Source organism: Dipodomys merriami, unplaced genomic scaffold (genome assembly GCF_024711535.1).
Source record: "Dipodomys merriami isolate MVZ:Mamm:240054 unplaced genomic scaffold, mDipMer1.0.p SCAF_2, whole genome shotgun sequence".
In the NCBI taxonomy this organism is placed as follows: domain Eukaryota; kingdom Metazoa; phylum Chordata; class Mammalia; order Rodentia; family Heteromyidae; genus Dipodomys; species Dipodomys merriami.
Window position 1 is genome coordinate 65,638,547 of NW_027203381.1, and position 13,155 is coordinate 65,651,701.

Consider the following 13,155-nt stretch of genomic DNA (forward strand, 5'->3'; position numbering starts at 1 on the left):
TCCTGCAGAGATGACCACCAGGCATGGTCTTAGAGCAAGCGACTGATTAGATGTTGTCCTGAGTCAAAATTTCTAAACTTCCTGTTTATTATTTTAATTGCGATCAGACAGTAAAACCCCTTCAAAATGTGCCCAAATTCAATTCAAGGAATATTTGGAAAACAGTTGGTGACGGGTGAGCCACACCACAAAGAGGGCTTTGCTGTGATAAAACATTTGGATACTAGCACCTTCAGGTACAAATCAGTGCATGGCTATTAAGGACATTCGACTTTTCAAAAGGATGCTTCAAGAGTTAGAAATGATACTGACTCAAAGTTTGATGTGGGCACATTGCTTGATATGCATGTGGAAAGTCTCTAAATTCACATACATTTTGAACAGTGTATTAGATGGGAAGAAGTAATGAGAGATGTGTGTAAGAAACATGTAAAATGTCTTACTAAAATATGTCACATTCATAAGGGAAAAATGTTGGGCACAATATATCCATCAATAAGAAATTGTTTACCTATAATTTAGTTGTCTCATAAAACATGTAGATAAACCTTTTAGCAATGCAATAAAACCCCAATTTCTTAATAAATAAAGACAGAAAATTATTAGATCCAAAATGTGATGAAATATATTTCAAGATGTTAAAAATAGACAAAAACATAGCCAGGCACAGTGACTCATGTCTACAAGCCTAGTTCCTCAGGAGGCTAGGATGTGTGGATCGAAGTTTAAAGTCAACATAGGCAGGAAAATACATGAGACTCTTCTTTCCAATTAATCCCTAAAAGGCCAGAGATGGAAATGTGGTTCAAGTGGTAGAGTTTCATCTTTGAGTATAAAAGCTAAGGGACAGTGTCCAGGCCCTGAATTCAAGTCCCAACACTGTCACCTGGTACCTGGCACGTGCACGCACACACACATACAGAGAGAGAGAGAGAGAGAGAGAGAGAGAGAGAGAGAGAGAGAGAGAGAGAGAGAGAGAGAAAGAAAGAGAGAGGAGCAACATACAAAATAATCTAGATATTTGACTGAACAACTGGATACCCTAAAATTTCTCAATGTTATCATGCTATTTTCCACATTTTTATTATTATTAATTAGTTGTACAAAGATTTTATTTTTGACAGATAGTAAACCTTGATGAGATTTATCCCCTCTGACACTCTTCCTGATCCTCTATTTCTCCTCTAAACCAAACTCAAATTTAACATGTTTCTTCGGTCCATTTTCACTACTGCGCTCTCTTTAATCAAGGCCATCTGTGTCCTTGAGTTGAAACTCATAACTGCATTGTGTTTCACTTAAAAGAATTCTCCACAATCCCTCAAGTGGCCCTTTAGACTTCCTGACTGTCCCTAGGGCATTCACCTGAGCTGATGCTCTATACATTGCCCACCTAGTCACTTACCATACTCGTTATTGCCATTTTCTGAACTTTGTTTCCAGTTCCTCGTGTTTCAGTGATCTCCTCTGGCTGTGTGCTCCGCTGGTGACATACTTCACTGAAACGTGCTTTGTCTTCAAAGCACGGGAAAGAGGACATCATTTTATTTTGCTGTCATCGGTTTTCTACATTATACATATTTTCCTCCATAAACACTTATTTCTTTTGCAAGTGAAAAGCAAAAGATGAATGTTGCGACGCTGTTATTGCCTTGAAGTTCTTCTTTAAAATGTAAATGAAAACATTTTAGACGATTTCAAATTTTTCCGTCCTTCACAACCTAAATGGCATGATGGCTTCTTAATCCATCTAAGTACACTGTAATTGAAAATTTCCCCATATCTTTCAGAGTCTACATGTCATATTGAATTCTTAATCCACCAATGTGATGAGCACATTTACCTCTATAATACCATCATTTTGAATTAGCTACAAAACTATGATTGGATTTGAAAATACCTCAATTATGATTTTTTTCTCTTTTGGATATTCAAATCATCTGATAGCCTCAGTGTTGTACTAATTGAGGATATTTCTGCAACTTTGTATTTATTTAGGGGTTGTAGGGAAATAAACTTATGCTAGGTGCAGTAAAATAAAGTCTTTATACATTCTCAAATGCTAAAAACTGTGCTGATGCTAAACTGAATTTAACATAATTCACCTTTGTGAATTGTGAACCCCTCACATTATGGCAGCTTGAAAACAGCTCTTGGCTTTTAAAAATAATTATGGCTATGTATTTACAGTCTCTATAAAGTTATTTTTAGACTCTGTGCAGATCTGCCATAGCTACTAAAATAAAGTTTTATGCACTATTTTATCTCCTTCCAAAACACATACCATAATAAATATAAATGAGCAGTTGGCAATAAATAGGGGGAGAAGTTCACTTTTTTTAAAGTTAGTGTTTGTGTCTATGTCCTGTCCACTATTTCCCAATTTAATGCCTAGACTAATAACCTCTGGAGAGAACTGGCTGACATCCTCAGAGGATGAAGCCTTCCTGAACTGTAAGATCTGCAAATGCGCCAAGGAAAAGGGCAATTTCAAGAGCCAGGTGAGAGGAGAGAGCCGTCCTCTAGGCCTGAAGCTCAAGGGGCTTGAATAGCTGCAGAACAAAGAAGCCATCTTGATGGTTAGTGATGGAAAGACGACGCTAGGAGATGCCCCCATGGCTAGCATGCGACAACCCTTCACCATGTCTTTATGAGCATAGATTAATGACATCTGAGAATGAGTGGGAATTCACTGAGGTCTGCCCATGGTGTCTCCCATTCTGCTAAATTTCATTTGCTCCCATGCTGTCTGAGATCTCACAGGGATTCGTCACCCAGAGCCTCATTCCCTTTGCCTTCTTCCCATCTCCATCCTTAACACAAGCACCCACATCGTAGATGGTACCATTCCCTCTCCACAATATGAGGCTCAATCTTCCTAAACCAGCCTTCCTGCTGGAGCTAGCTCACCTCTCCTTCAACCCTTAAGCCTAGTCTTGACTACTTGAGTTCTCCACTTCTTCCATTTCCACATCTTTATTTAACACACCAATGGTGCAGTTTGTTGTCTGATTATGTACTAACTGAAGTAATGTGTCCCTTTAATTTCTCCCTATGTCACAGGCAGACACTGCTCTTATCTGGCTTGTTCTATATTGACTCCAGGATCTATAGAGGCATGTGGAAAGCCTGGAAGACATGCCAGAGAGCATGTGACAGAAAGATTGCTCAATGATATTATGCTTCAAATGATGTGAACTTTCAAAGCACTTTACAGTATGATCTGCTTCTTTGCTGGAAAGGCTATTGTTGGTCCTAGAGGAAAGAGAATGAGCCCTCTGTGGTTTTGGTTGTGCTTGCAGCCCTTCTGAAATGCTAAAGTATCAGAAACATACGATTGGACTATTAAGTCAACCAACATACAGCAGAAAAAGAAAAAAGAAAAAAGAAAAAAGCAGTTCTGAATTTGAGATTCCAAATCTGACTCTTTCACAAATGAATAAGGGAAAGATTTTTTTAAAAAAGTAGACCCCTTGATTTCATTTTACCTATAAAACAGAGCAGGTCACAACCTTGACCATGTGAATTGGCCCACTGGGCGCTCCCACACACAGATAGATATCCAGAGATGGCATCTCTAACTGGATTCCTGTGTCTCAGGACATCTTTTTATAAAGTTTCACCTTGTAACCCTCAACATCAATTTAGCTGGTTTTATAGACCTAAAATACTTCTTCTGAAATCATCATGTTATCTTTTTCTCTGGTAATTTAAATCCTGGGAAATATTCGATTTGACCAGCTTCAGAAAGCCTATGAAGCTTCTCTGAAGAATAAAGTTCTAGTGATTTAAAAGCACACACACAAAAAAACCTGAGCTCATAATCTTCCTTAGAAATACATCAGAACATCAAACTTGTCTGACATGGAATCATAGCCTTGAATAAGTTAGGTGTTTCTAAGTTTAATAAGACACTATTATGGGGCTAGCTCTATCCTATACCTATATTTCCTCTGATAGATCTCATGCTCTTTCTCAAAAGGAAAAAAAAAAAGAAATGAAAAGTTACTGGCACATTTGTCATTCTAATTAAAGTTTTTCTGAATCCTCCATTAACCCATCAGTCACTGGGCAATTCCCAAGGGCACAGGTCATTGCTCTAATGTGAATATATGGAAAAGGTATACTTTTGTTAGGTTTTTTGTTAGATTTTCTTCTACTTTACATGAAATTTTATTTATCTGTACACAAAGAGTATTATTTGCATATGTATTTCCCATCTATGAAAACAAAATTATAATAATAATATGTATCTAGAAGACACAGTTGCTGTTCCCATGTAAAAAAGAGACCCCTAAAAAGCTTAGAGATACACCAAAGCAGAAAGATATCTGGGCCTAGAAGCAGGCCCAGATGTTTCAGACTTTTGAGGCTCTCTTTGTCCAACGTGCTGCTTTCTGGTTGCCCTAGATTCTTCGAACATTCTTACATACAACAGGGGAGTAGCTTCTTTGGGTCAGCCATATTTCCTATATTAATTCACCTTCCACCTCTGACCCATACACCCACAGTTTGTAGACAAAAAGTGATTTCCCAAACCCCTTCCTAACAGGGTTGTGGTAAGCAGTCAGGACTGCTCAAGCCATCTGATTCTCCACTTCTAAGATTCTTTCCTCTCTGTTCTCTGCTTGCTGAAGGACCTCTCCAGGAGCCTCTCTGGGGCTGTGACTCAATGTTGCTTTTCCTCTATTGATGAATTTTTGCAAAGCTGCCAGCCGAACTCTGTTCTCTCACCAAGAATGACATTCTCATCTCCAGACATCTCTTGAATAGGCCATCTGCCATTCAACCGGTCTATTCTAGGCCCTATCTGGGTACCTTGCTGAAGCCAAAAGGATGACTTTAAACAAAAAGTGTGGTTCAATTATTTTCATTCTGAAAACCAGCTTCCTCTATTGGATTAAATAGCAAAGCAGAAAAGGTCACTCTGTTTTCAATAATGTGAGAATAACAACAATAAAAGTTACACCAATATTTAAGAAACAAACTTTAGGCCAAGCCAGTTCCCCCGCCCCCCAGGTCCGTTACATGTAATATTTATAGCATGCTGAGCTCTCTACTTCCTGGTTGCTTGCACTGAATTATTTTACAACTCACACATACAAAAAAACAAACAAATCCTTGGAAACAAGAATGTATCAGCAAACTCTGCCTAACTCCAAAGTTTCACATCTTCTACAACATAGAATGAGTTCTTTCTGTGCCTCTTGCTGGCTGTGGGAAGGAGTGGAGGCTGACATATCAGAATGGTTTCAAACAACCAGGAACAAAAATCAAATCCAACTCTCTGTTGTGGTTTGGCGCCACCCGGTGGCGATTTTTTCCTAATTCCATTGACATACCCGTTCTTAGTTCAGAGTGGTTGGATTTCTAGGTGCTAGCAGGGATTCTAACATTTATCTCAACAACTTGATCCCAGCAGATTGGGCCTGTGTCCTCGGGAACTCTGGGGTCCCCTCTTTCCCGTCTCACATCCTGAGTAAGGGTTGTCTGTCATTTTCTTCCCAGCTGTGTCATGCTATCCTGAACTCTCTGCACAACCCACTCCCTTTAAAGTAACAAAATAACTGCAAGTGAAAGACTATATCCAGGGGAAGTGGGGGAGTGTGGGGTAGGGGGTGTGGCTGAGGAGGTGGGAGGGAAGGGATGGTAGGGGGAAAACAAAAGAGGAGGCTCATGTAACTGTAACCCCTTTGTATAGTATTTTCACAATAAAAAACTTAATTTTAAAAAGACAGTATCCAAGAGTTACATCTAATAGAGACAAAAGGGTGATTATCTGAAGTTAATGTAAGAGAAAGGCTTCACTAACTGAACTCTATGGTTATTTATATTCAGTTGAATATGTTGACATATCCTTAGTTAAATCTAGAAACCTTTCTAAGCGAATAAGGAAAGCAAATAATAGCAGCAGAAATAGCATATGAAGGGAAAATATTATATTGATCTACATTATCAAAAGAAGGGAATTTATATTGGAAAGTGAGGAATAGGCCATAAAAATCAACATCACTGTGATTTCTGAACTTAAAATTTTATTCAAACATGTTTTTTTAAGGCACCTTACAGAAATTTAAGAGATGCAGCTTGCTAATTATATACTTTCAGCTTCATGCGAGATCATCAGGCTAAGAAGACATGTGTACCAGGTAAATAGCAAGTGCCCCCTTATAAAGTAGAGTCAGTTCCAAAGATTAACAAACATGCAAGTCACAAACAACACCATCATTGATGATCTGCATCAATTGGAATACTGAGGCAGATGCATTGGACTCCTGGCTTTTCTATGTACTAGTCTGGGAAAGCATTTAATTTCTGTGAATCTCAACTTTCTCATCTATATAGGGGAATACAATAGTGTCAGTCTAATTATTTCTTCTCCCTTCTTCCTTCTTCTTCTTTCTTTCTTCCTTCCTTCCTCCTCCTCCTCCTCCTCTTCCTCTGTCTCCTCCTCCTCTTCTTCCTCTTCCTCTTCTTCCTCTTCCTCCTCCTCTTCTCCCTTTCATTCTCTTCCTTCTCCACCTCCTTTCTGCTAGCACTAGAGACTGATATCAGGGACATCACATTTCCTCAGTGCTCTACCACTTGAACCATGCCTCAAGGCCTTTTTGTACTGGTGATTTCAAAGGTAATATCGCACTTAACTGGCCTGGGCTTGGGTCCTGCTGCTTGTGTGTGCCCTTGTGGGATTGACAGGTGCATGCCATGGTTCCCAGCCACTGTGCGTCCCCCATAGCTTGGGGTAATAGAAGCACATCACTGAGCCCAGCCATGGGATAAAATAAAATCTCACAAGCTCCTTTGTGTCCTGGGATGGTCTTGAACTGTAATCCTCCTCTCCCCACTTTACAAGTAGCTAGGATTACAGGCTTGAACACACATACACACACACACACACATATGGCCAGTTATTTTTATTAATAGTATTAATTCACCAAGAAATGGTGTTTGTAAAATTAGTTTTAATATGAGCAACACGAGCTTGATTACTTCTCTCATATCCTTGGTTGCAATATAATTTCAAATGAACTGTAAACATGAAGCCAGCGAATGGAACCTATCTTACTCCAGACATACCAAAGGATTAACTGCATCTTCATATTTTAGTAGAAAAACTTTAGTAAATACATGTGTACATCTAGCTAACTCCACACAGCACCACTTTGCTGCTAGAAATGTGCAAATATCCAGCTTTAGTCTAGAGCAAACTAATTTCCACTTTCTTTTCGTGAGTATTTTAACAGAAAGATCTTTCTGCTAAATGCTGACATGTATATTTCTTGGTAGCATAGTATTTTCCTTTCTCCATAAATAATTTATTACTTCAGAAAGAGCCTCATAGATGTAAGGGAAAATTCACGTACATTTTTAAAGTCCAAATAATATTTAATCCATGCCCTCAGGATAATCCATATAGAATCTACAGGTATAAGTCAATTTCAGAATTTCATTAAGTGTGTAAAGTTAATGCCTCTTACAGAAAGTACTGCTCACCTACTCTCTGTTTGGCACTCTGTCACTGAAAACACACTAATAACACTACTCAGCCAGCAGCAGTGAATTTTAGGTAAGGATGAGATTCAGAAGGGTTGCCAGTCAGTTTTTCAGGATCATCACTTAGTCAACATGGTAGAAAAGGTGGGTGTTCTAGCAAATTCCTCAAAGCTGCCACTAATTCTAGGAATTAACCTATTTAGTTGCTGGACTGTGGAAGGTTGGAGAAGGTCTGAGGCAGTAGTACTAAGGATATCTTATCCCCATGGAATACAGACCTATTTCAATTTTCCAATAATCAGATCAGCAGTGTTAGTGGGTGCAGCAGAAAAATCATCTCTCTTGCTACATATAATCACAAAGAAATCATTTCATGCTCAAAAGTAAATATCTTTACAAATGAAAGGAAGAAGAAATGTTCAGTCTTAAAGCCCAGATGAAAACAATAAATGCTAAGTTTGCTTTTCACTCCCTTTAATTATCTAATTTAATTATTTCATCAGTGATCATTACAGATTTTCTTTGGCTATCTATGGTTTCTTGAATTCAATTGTACTCTCTTTGTGTGTCAGTCCTGGGGCTTGAACTCAGGGCCTGAGTTCTACCCTTGAGCTGCTGCTTCTTTTTTTCTGGGGGGGGGAGGATGTCCGGTCGTGGGGCCTGAACTCTGGGCCTGGATGCTGTCCCTCAGCTCTTCAGCTCAAGGCTAGCGCTCTACCACTTGAGCCACAGCGCCACTTCCAGCTTTTTTTCTTTCTGCTTATGTGGTGCTGGGGAATCGAATCCAGGGCCTCATGCATGCAAGGCAAGCACTCTACCACTGAGCCACCTTCCCAGCCCCACCCCTGAGCTCCTTTTGCTAATGTTCTACCACTTCAGCCACAGCTCCATTTTTTGGTAGCTGAATGGAGATAAGAGTCTCGCAGACTTTCCTGCCTGGGCTAGCATTACACTGCAACCCCCAGACCAGATCTCAGCCTCCTGAGTAGCTAGGTTTACAGGTGTGAGCCACTGGTGCCCAATTCTCTATGTTGATTATTTTCAGTAGTTGTACAATAGACTTGCCATTCAACAAAGCAGTTTATGAATCAATGCATCTCACACTCTTCTTTTTTTAATACTTTTTTTATTGTAAAAATACTGTACAGAGGGGTTAAAGTTACATGAGTAAGGTAATGAGTACATTTCTTATCAAGCATTATTGCCTCCTCCTTTGTTTTTATGTTTTTCCCCTACCATCCCTTCCCTCCCACCTTCACAACTACACTCCCCCTTCCCCCCCATCTAAATTGTAAAGTTCGTTTTTCAACATAGTCACACTCTTCTTAAATGGCAGGACGTTAAGGACTATAGGACTTGGCATTACATAATAAAAACTAAAACAATCTGAGTACTGGTGTTATTATGCACAAAATAATTCTTTTATTGTAAAGTTACCTTTTGTGCTTTACATATTATAGCATCTTGCATATGTCAACTTTGGCACTTGGCCACTTGAGCCATGCTTTCAGCCCTACTTTCTGCTCGTTATTTTGAAGATAGGCACAGGTGTGAGCCACCAGTAGCCAGCTTCATATATCAACTTTTTTTTTTTGTCGGTCATGGGACTTGAACGCTGGGCCTAAGTGCTGTCCCTCAGCTCTTCAGCTCAAGGCTAGCGCTCTACCACTTGAGCTACAGCCCCACTTCCCTCATATATCAACTTTTAAGATGTATCCAACACCCTAAGTTACAAGGGAAATTATTATCTTCATTTTATACATGAAGATACCAATCTCACGAAGTCAATTCACTCAAAGCTGTACAACTAGAAAATGGAAGACAGTTTTCTATGCCTAAGTCTTCTGATTTCAGCTTACTTTCCACTAAATGAGCAGATCCTAGAATTCTTAGATTTTTCATCATTTACCTTGTTAGTGTTGGAATGCATTTGTGATCACTTCTGGAGATCTAGTACTAGGATCTTTCATATTCAAGGGTGGAGATTAACAGATGTGTGTGTGTGTGTGTGTGTGTGTGTGTGTGTGTGTGTGTGTGTGATGTGTGCATGTATGTGTGTGTGTGTGTGTGTGTGTGTGTTCTGTTGTTGTGTTGTATAATAGATATCTCTAGAATTCTTTGTCAACCTGGTCAAGAATTTCATATTCTGCTAATTTGTTTTCAAAATCTAGTCGTCTTTAGGGATTTACTATTATAAACAAACACAATTGCACTGAACTGGATAATAAACTCTATAAGTAGGTTGTGCAAACTTGCTAGAAGATACACAATTCTCAGAGATTTTTCAAATGATAATATTTGGAAATGAAAGGAAAACCACCGAGAGGAAAAACACAGATGGCTCCATATGTAGCTTCAGCAAATTCTATTAGCCTATTTCTAAGCTTCAGTATTATCAGCAGACCCAGTGTAGGTAGTACAGAGCACCCATTATGTAAGCTATACTGATATGCTAGAGGATGTATGGAAGCTGAGGAGCGAATGGGCAGTGCAGCAGCAAAAGCACTCACCCAAGAGAGAGGTATGATTTCTGTAGGCCTGTGCTTTACAAGGAGAGTGCCTGATTCCAAAAGGACAGAGATTCACTTCCTCAAGGTCATTCAGTGGGTGGCCTTTTCAGACAAAAACAGGCAACTTGAGAAAAAGAATTGTGCACATTAAGTATTTTATGAGGCAGAAAAGGAATCAGGAAGTGGGGAAGAAAGAAGAGAAAAAGTTAGGGATCAGAAGCTATGCCATAACAGCATCACTGAAAGAAACTCACTTCTCTTCTAAGCTAGGAGATGGGTGTGGATTTTAAAACTATACAGATGAGAAAAATCATCCCAAAAATATACTATGTATAACTTATACCTGATAATTGTATATATTCATGGGGTTGAATGAAGTAATTCAATCTATGTATAAAATATGGAATGATTAATCAGGGCAGTATCTTAACTATAACCTCATTTCTTTGAATTGGGACCATTCAAAATCCACTCTTCTAGATATCTGAAATATTCAACGAGTTGTCGCTCCTGTTATTCTACTGTGCCAGCAGACACTGGAAATTATCCTGTCTATCAAACAGCACTGTGTTCTTGTAACCACCCTTTTCTATCCATCCCTCGTCATCATCTTTTCCTTCTTTTCCAAGGAGTACACTTTCCCAAGGAGGCCACTGGGAAATTAAGTGGTAAGGAGATCATTTTAATTCTGGTTCTTCTGTCTATGAGGACGTTTTTCTTTCCACCACAAGTAATACTGGATCTAAAATCCAAGCTTCAGATTTCCAATTCAAGCATAAATTATAGAAGAGAGTCTAGACACTCTTGTGATTTATCCCCAAATCAGTATGTGAAGAACCAGAGAAATGTATACAGTCAGATTTAAAATAAAAGAGAAAATCTGGAGTCTTAAAAAATATTTTGAAAAGTATCAACTGCCTTGCACATTGTGGATTCTTTATAAGTGAGTTAATTTATTCAAAAAACAGACATAATTCTCTGGAAATTCAATTCCTTCAAATCTAATTTATTTATCCCTAACCATGATTTACATGGGTTATATCAATGAGAACTGGAAAGAATTCAGAAAGGTTTATAAACATTGGAAGGGTTTCCTTTTTCAGCAAGAAAATATTTTTTTTCATCAGTATAAAGCAACTAGATGATGTAGATGTCTTCATTCCAAATCAAGAATCCCACAACATTCAAGGGCCACTGGAAATTTCTCAGAAGTCACTTACCATCTACTGTTAATACAAAGCACTTCCTTTTGCTGAAAGGACAAAGATGGAAGGAGATGTGGGTCACAATTACTCATGTTCTACTTCCTTCTGAGCCACACATCTTGCAGATAATTACATGTACCTTCACCGGAATTTTTTTTTCAAATGACTGACTTTGTGAAATGTAGACATCTTGTCCTGAGATCATTTTTTCTCTTTTTAAAAAAATATAATTTCATTGTAAGGCGATGTATAGAAGGGTTACAGTTACATATATAAGGTAGTGAGTACATTTCTTGTCAATCTTATTACCCCTTCCTTCATCTTTCTCCCACATTCCCGTCCCCCCAATTCCCCCCCCCATGTTGGACAGTTAATTTCTAACATATTGTCTTGTGTGAATTGCTGTTGCATTGGTTCACCCTCTGGCCTTTGTCTCACCATTTTTTGTTCCCCTTCCCTTCCCTAATTCAAATAAACATATATATAATACCAGGGTACCAAAATCAAATACAGTGACAACAGGGAATAAACCATAGGGGAAAAACACAAAAGAAAAAAGAAATCACATCGTATATTAAAAACAACAATGACAAAGAAAAATCTCTTGTTTCCATGTGGTCATAGGTACATAGCTATTGAGCTATTGTGAGTCTCTTCTAGGACTATTCTAGACATATACTAGTTATTACAAATGAGGGAAACCATAGGATCTATGTTTCCTTGAGTCTGGCTCACTTCACTTAATATGATTTTCTTCCATGTCTTTCCATTTCCTTATGAATGGGGTGATGCCATTCTTTCTGATGGAAACATAGAATTCCATTGTGTTCTGGCTTGATAAGGACAGCCAGAGTGCTATGGCAACATCTATGATTTGACATGGATTCCTTTCCATGAAAGCTTGCTCTCTTGCCACTTTCTTGCACTTGCTTTGACAGTTCTCTTTGTCGCAGTCCTCTCCCATTTCAGTATCTTCCCCTAACTAAATAGAAGCAATCTGCCTATGTCTTCTTTCATCCAAAGGGTCCATTCTCCATCCAACTGGTCCACTGTAAATGTGCATACTTTCCTCCCTTGCATTAGAAAACACTTCATGTGAGCATGAATGTGCCACCACATAGAGGCAGAGAAAGTCACCAAGGAAGACAGAAATTACAAACACCCTTGTTTCTTTTGCAGACACCAGCAGATCATGGCAGTAACTCTTCTCAAAGAACAATACTGCCAGTTTTGTACTTAAGAGGTGTTGGGGACAAGGAATTTCTCACTGGCCCATTTAATGACCGATTGGAGCATTTTCAGATACATTAAACCCAACAGAAACTCAATCAGCCTGTCACTAACATCTGCACCTGATCAGCTCTTAGTTTTAATGCCCCCCCAGATGTGCTGAGTGTCCTTTCTAAAGATTAAAAATCAACAAAAAAGTAGCCCCATGAAGTAGTGAGGGAAAGTTAGAAAATGAACAAGCTATGGCTCCTATCTTTATCAGCTTTCCAATGAGATTTAGCCCAAGGCCTATCAAGCTCTTAACCTTCAGCAAGGGGTGTATGGACACCCCTCCCACATGTCACTCATTCATAAAGTGAGAATTAATTATCTAGCACTCACCATGAGTGAAGCAATGAGCCAGACACTGGGGGAGGTGGGAGCTGACAGTACAAAGCCCAGGCTTAGAGCGAAAGGAATTGCAGGCTTCACACAGGTTTTCATTTTATAGATGGAGACTCTGAAACCTTAGGGGAATTGTGTATGGACATTAGGGGAATTGAGACTGGACATTTCCTCCTGAAAATAAAATTAGCAGCTATTATTATGATTCTTATTTTATTATTCCACACTATCTAATCCCAGTGGCTTGGTGAGAAAAGTTTATAATACAAACTAAGTGACCACTGTTCTTATTCTACAAGCTATGTGAACAGGAAAATAGATCAGGCCGGGGG

The 13,155-nt window shown here is 38.9% G+C and overlaps 1 protein-coding gene across 1 annotated transcript in view; it reads right to left on the reverse strand.

Moving 5' to 3' along the window:
• The window catches only part of Fgf12 (fibroblast growth factor 12), a 539,269-nt gene that overhangs the window by 394,267 nt on the left and 131,847 nt on the right, over positions 1-13,155 (reverse strand). The gene's annotated exons all lie outside the window — the stretch shown is intronic.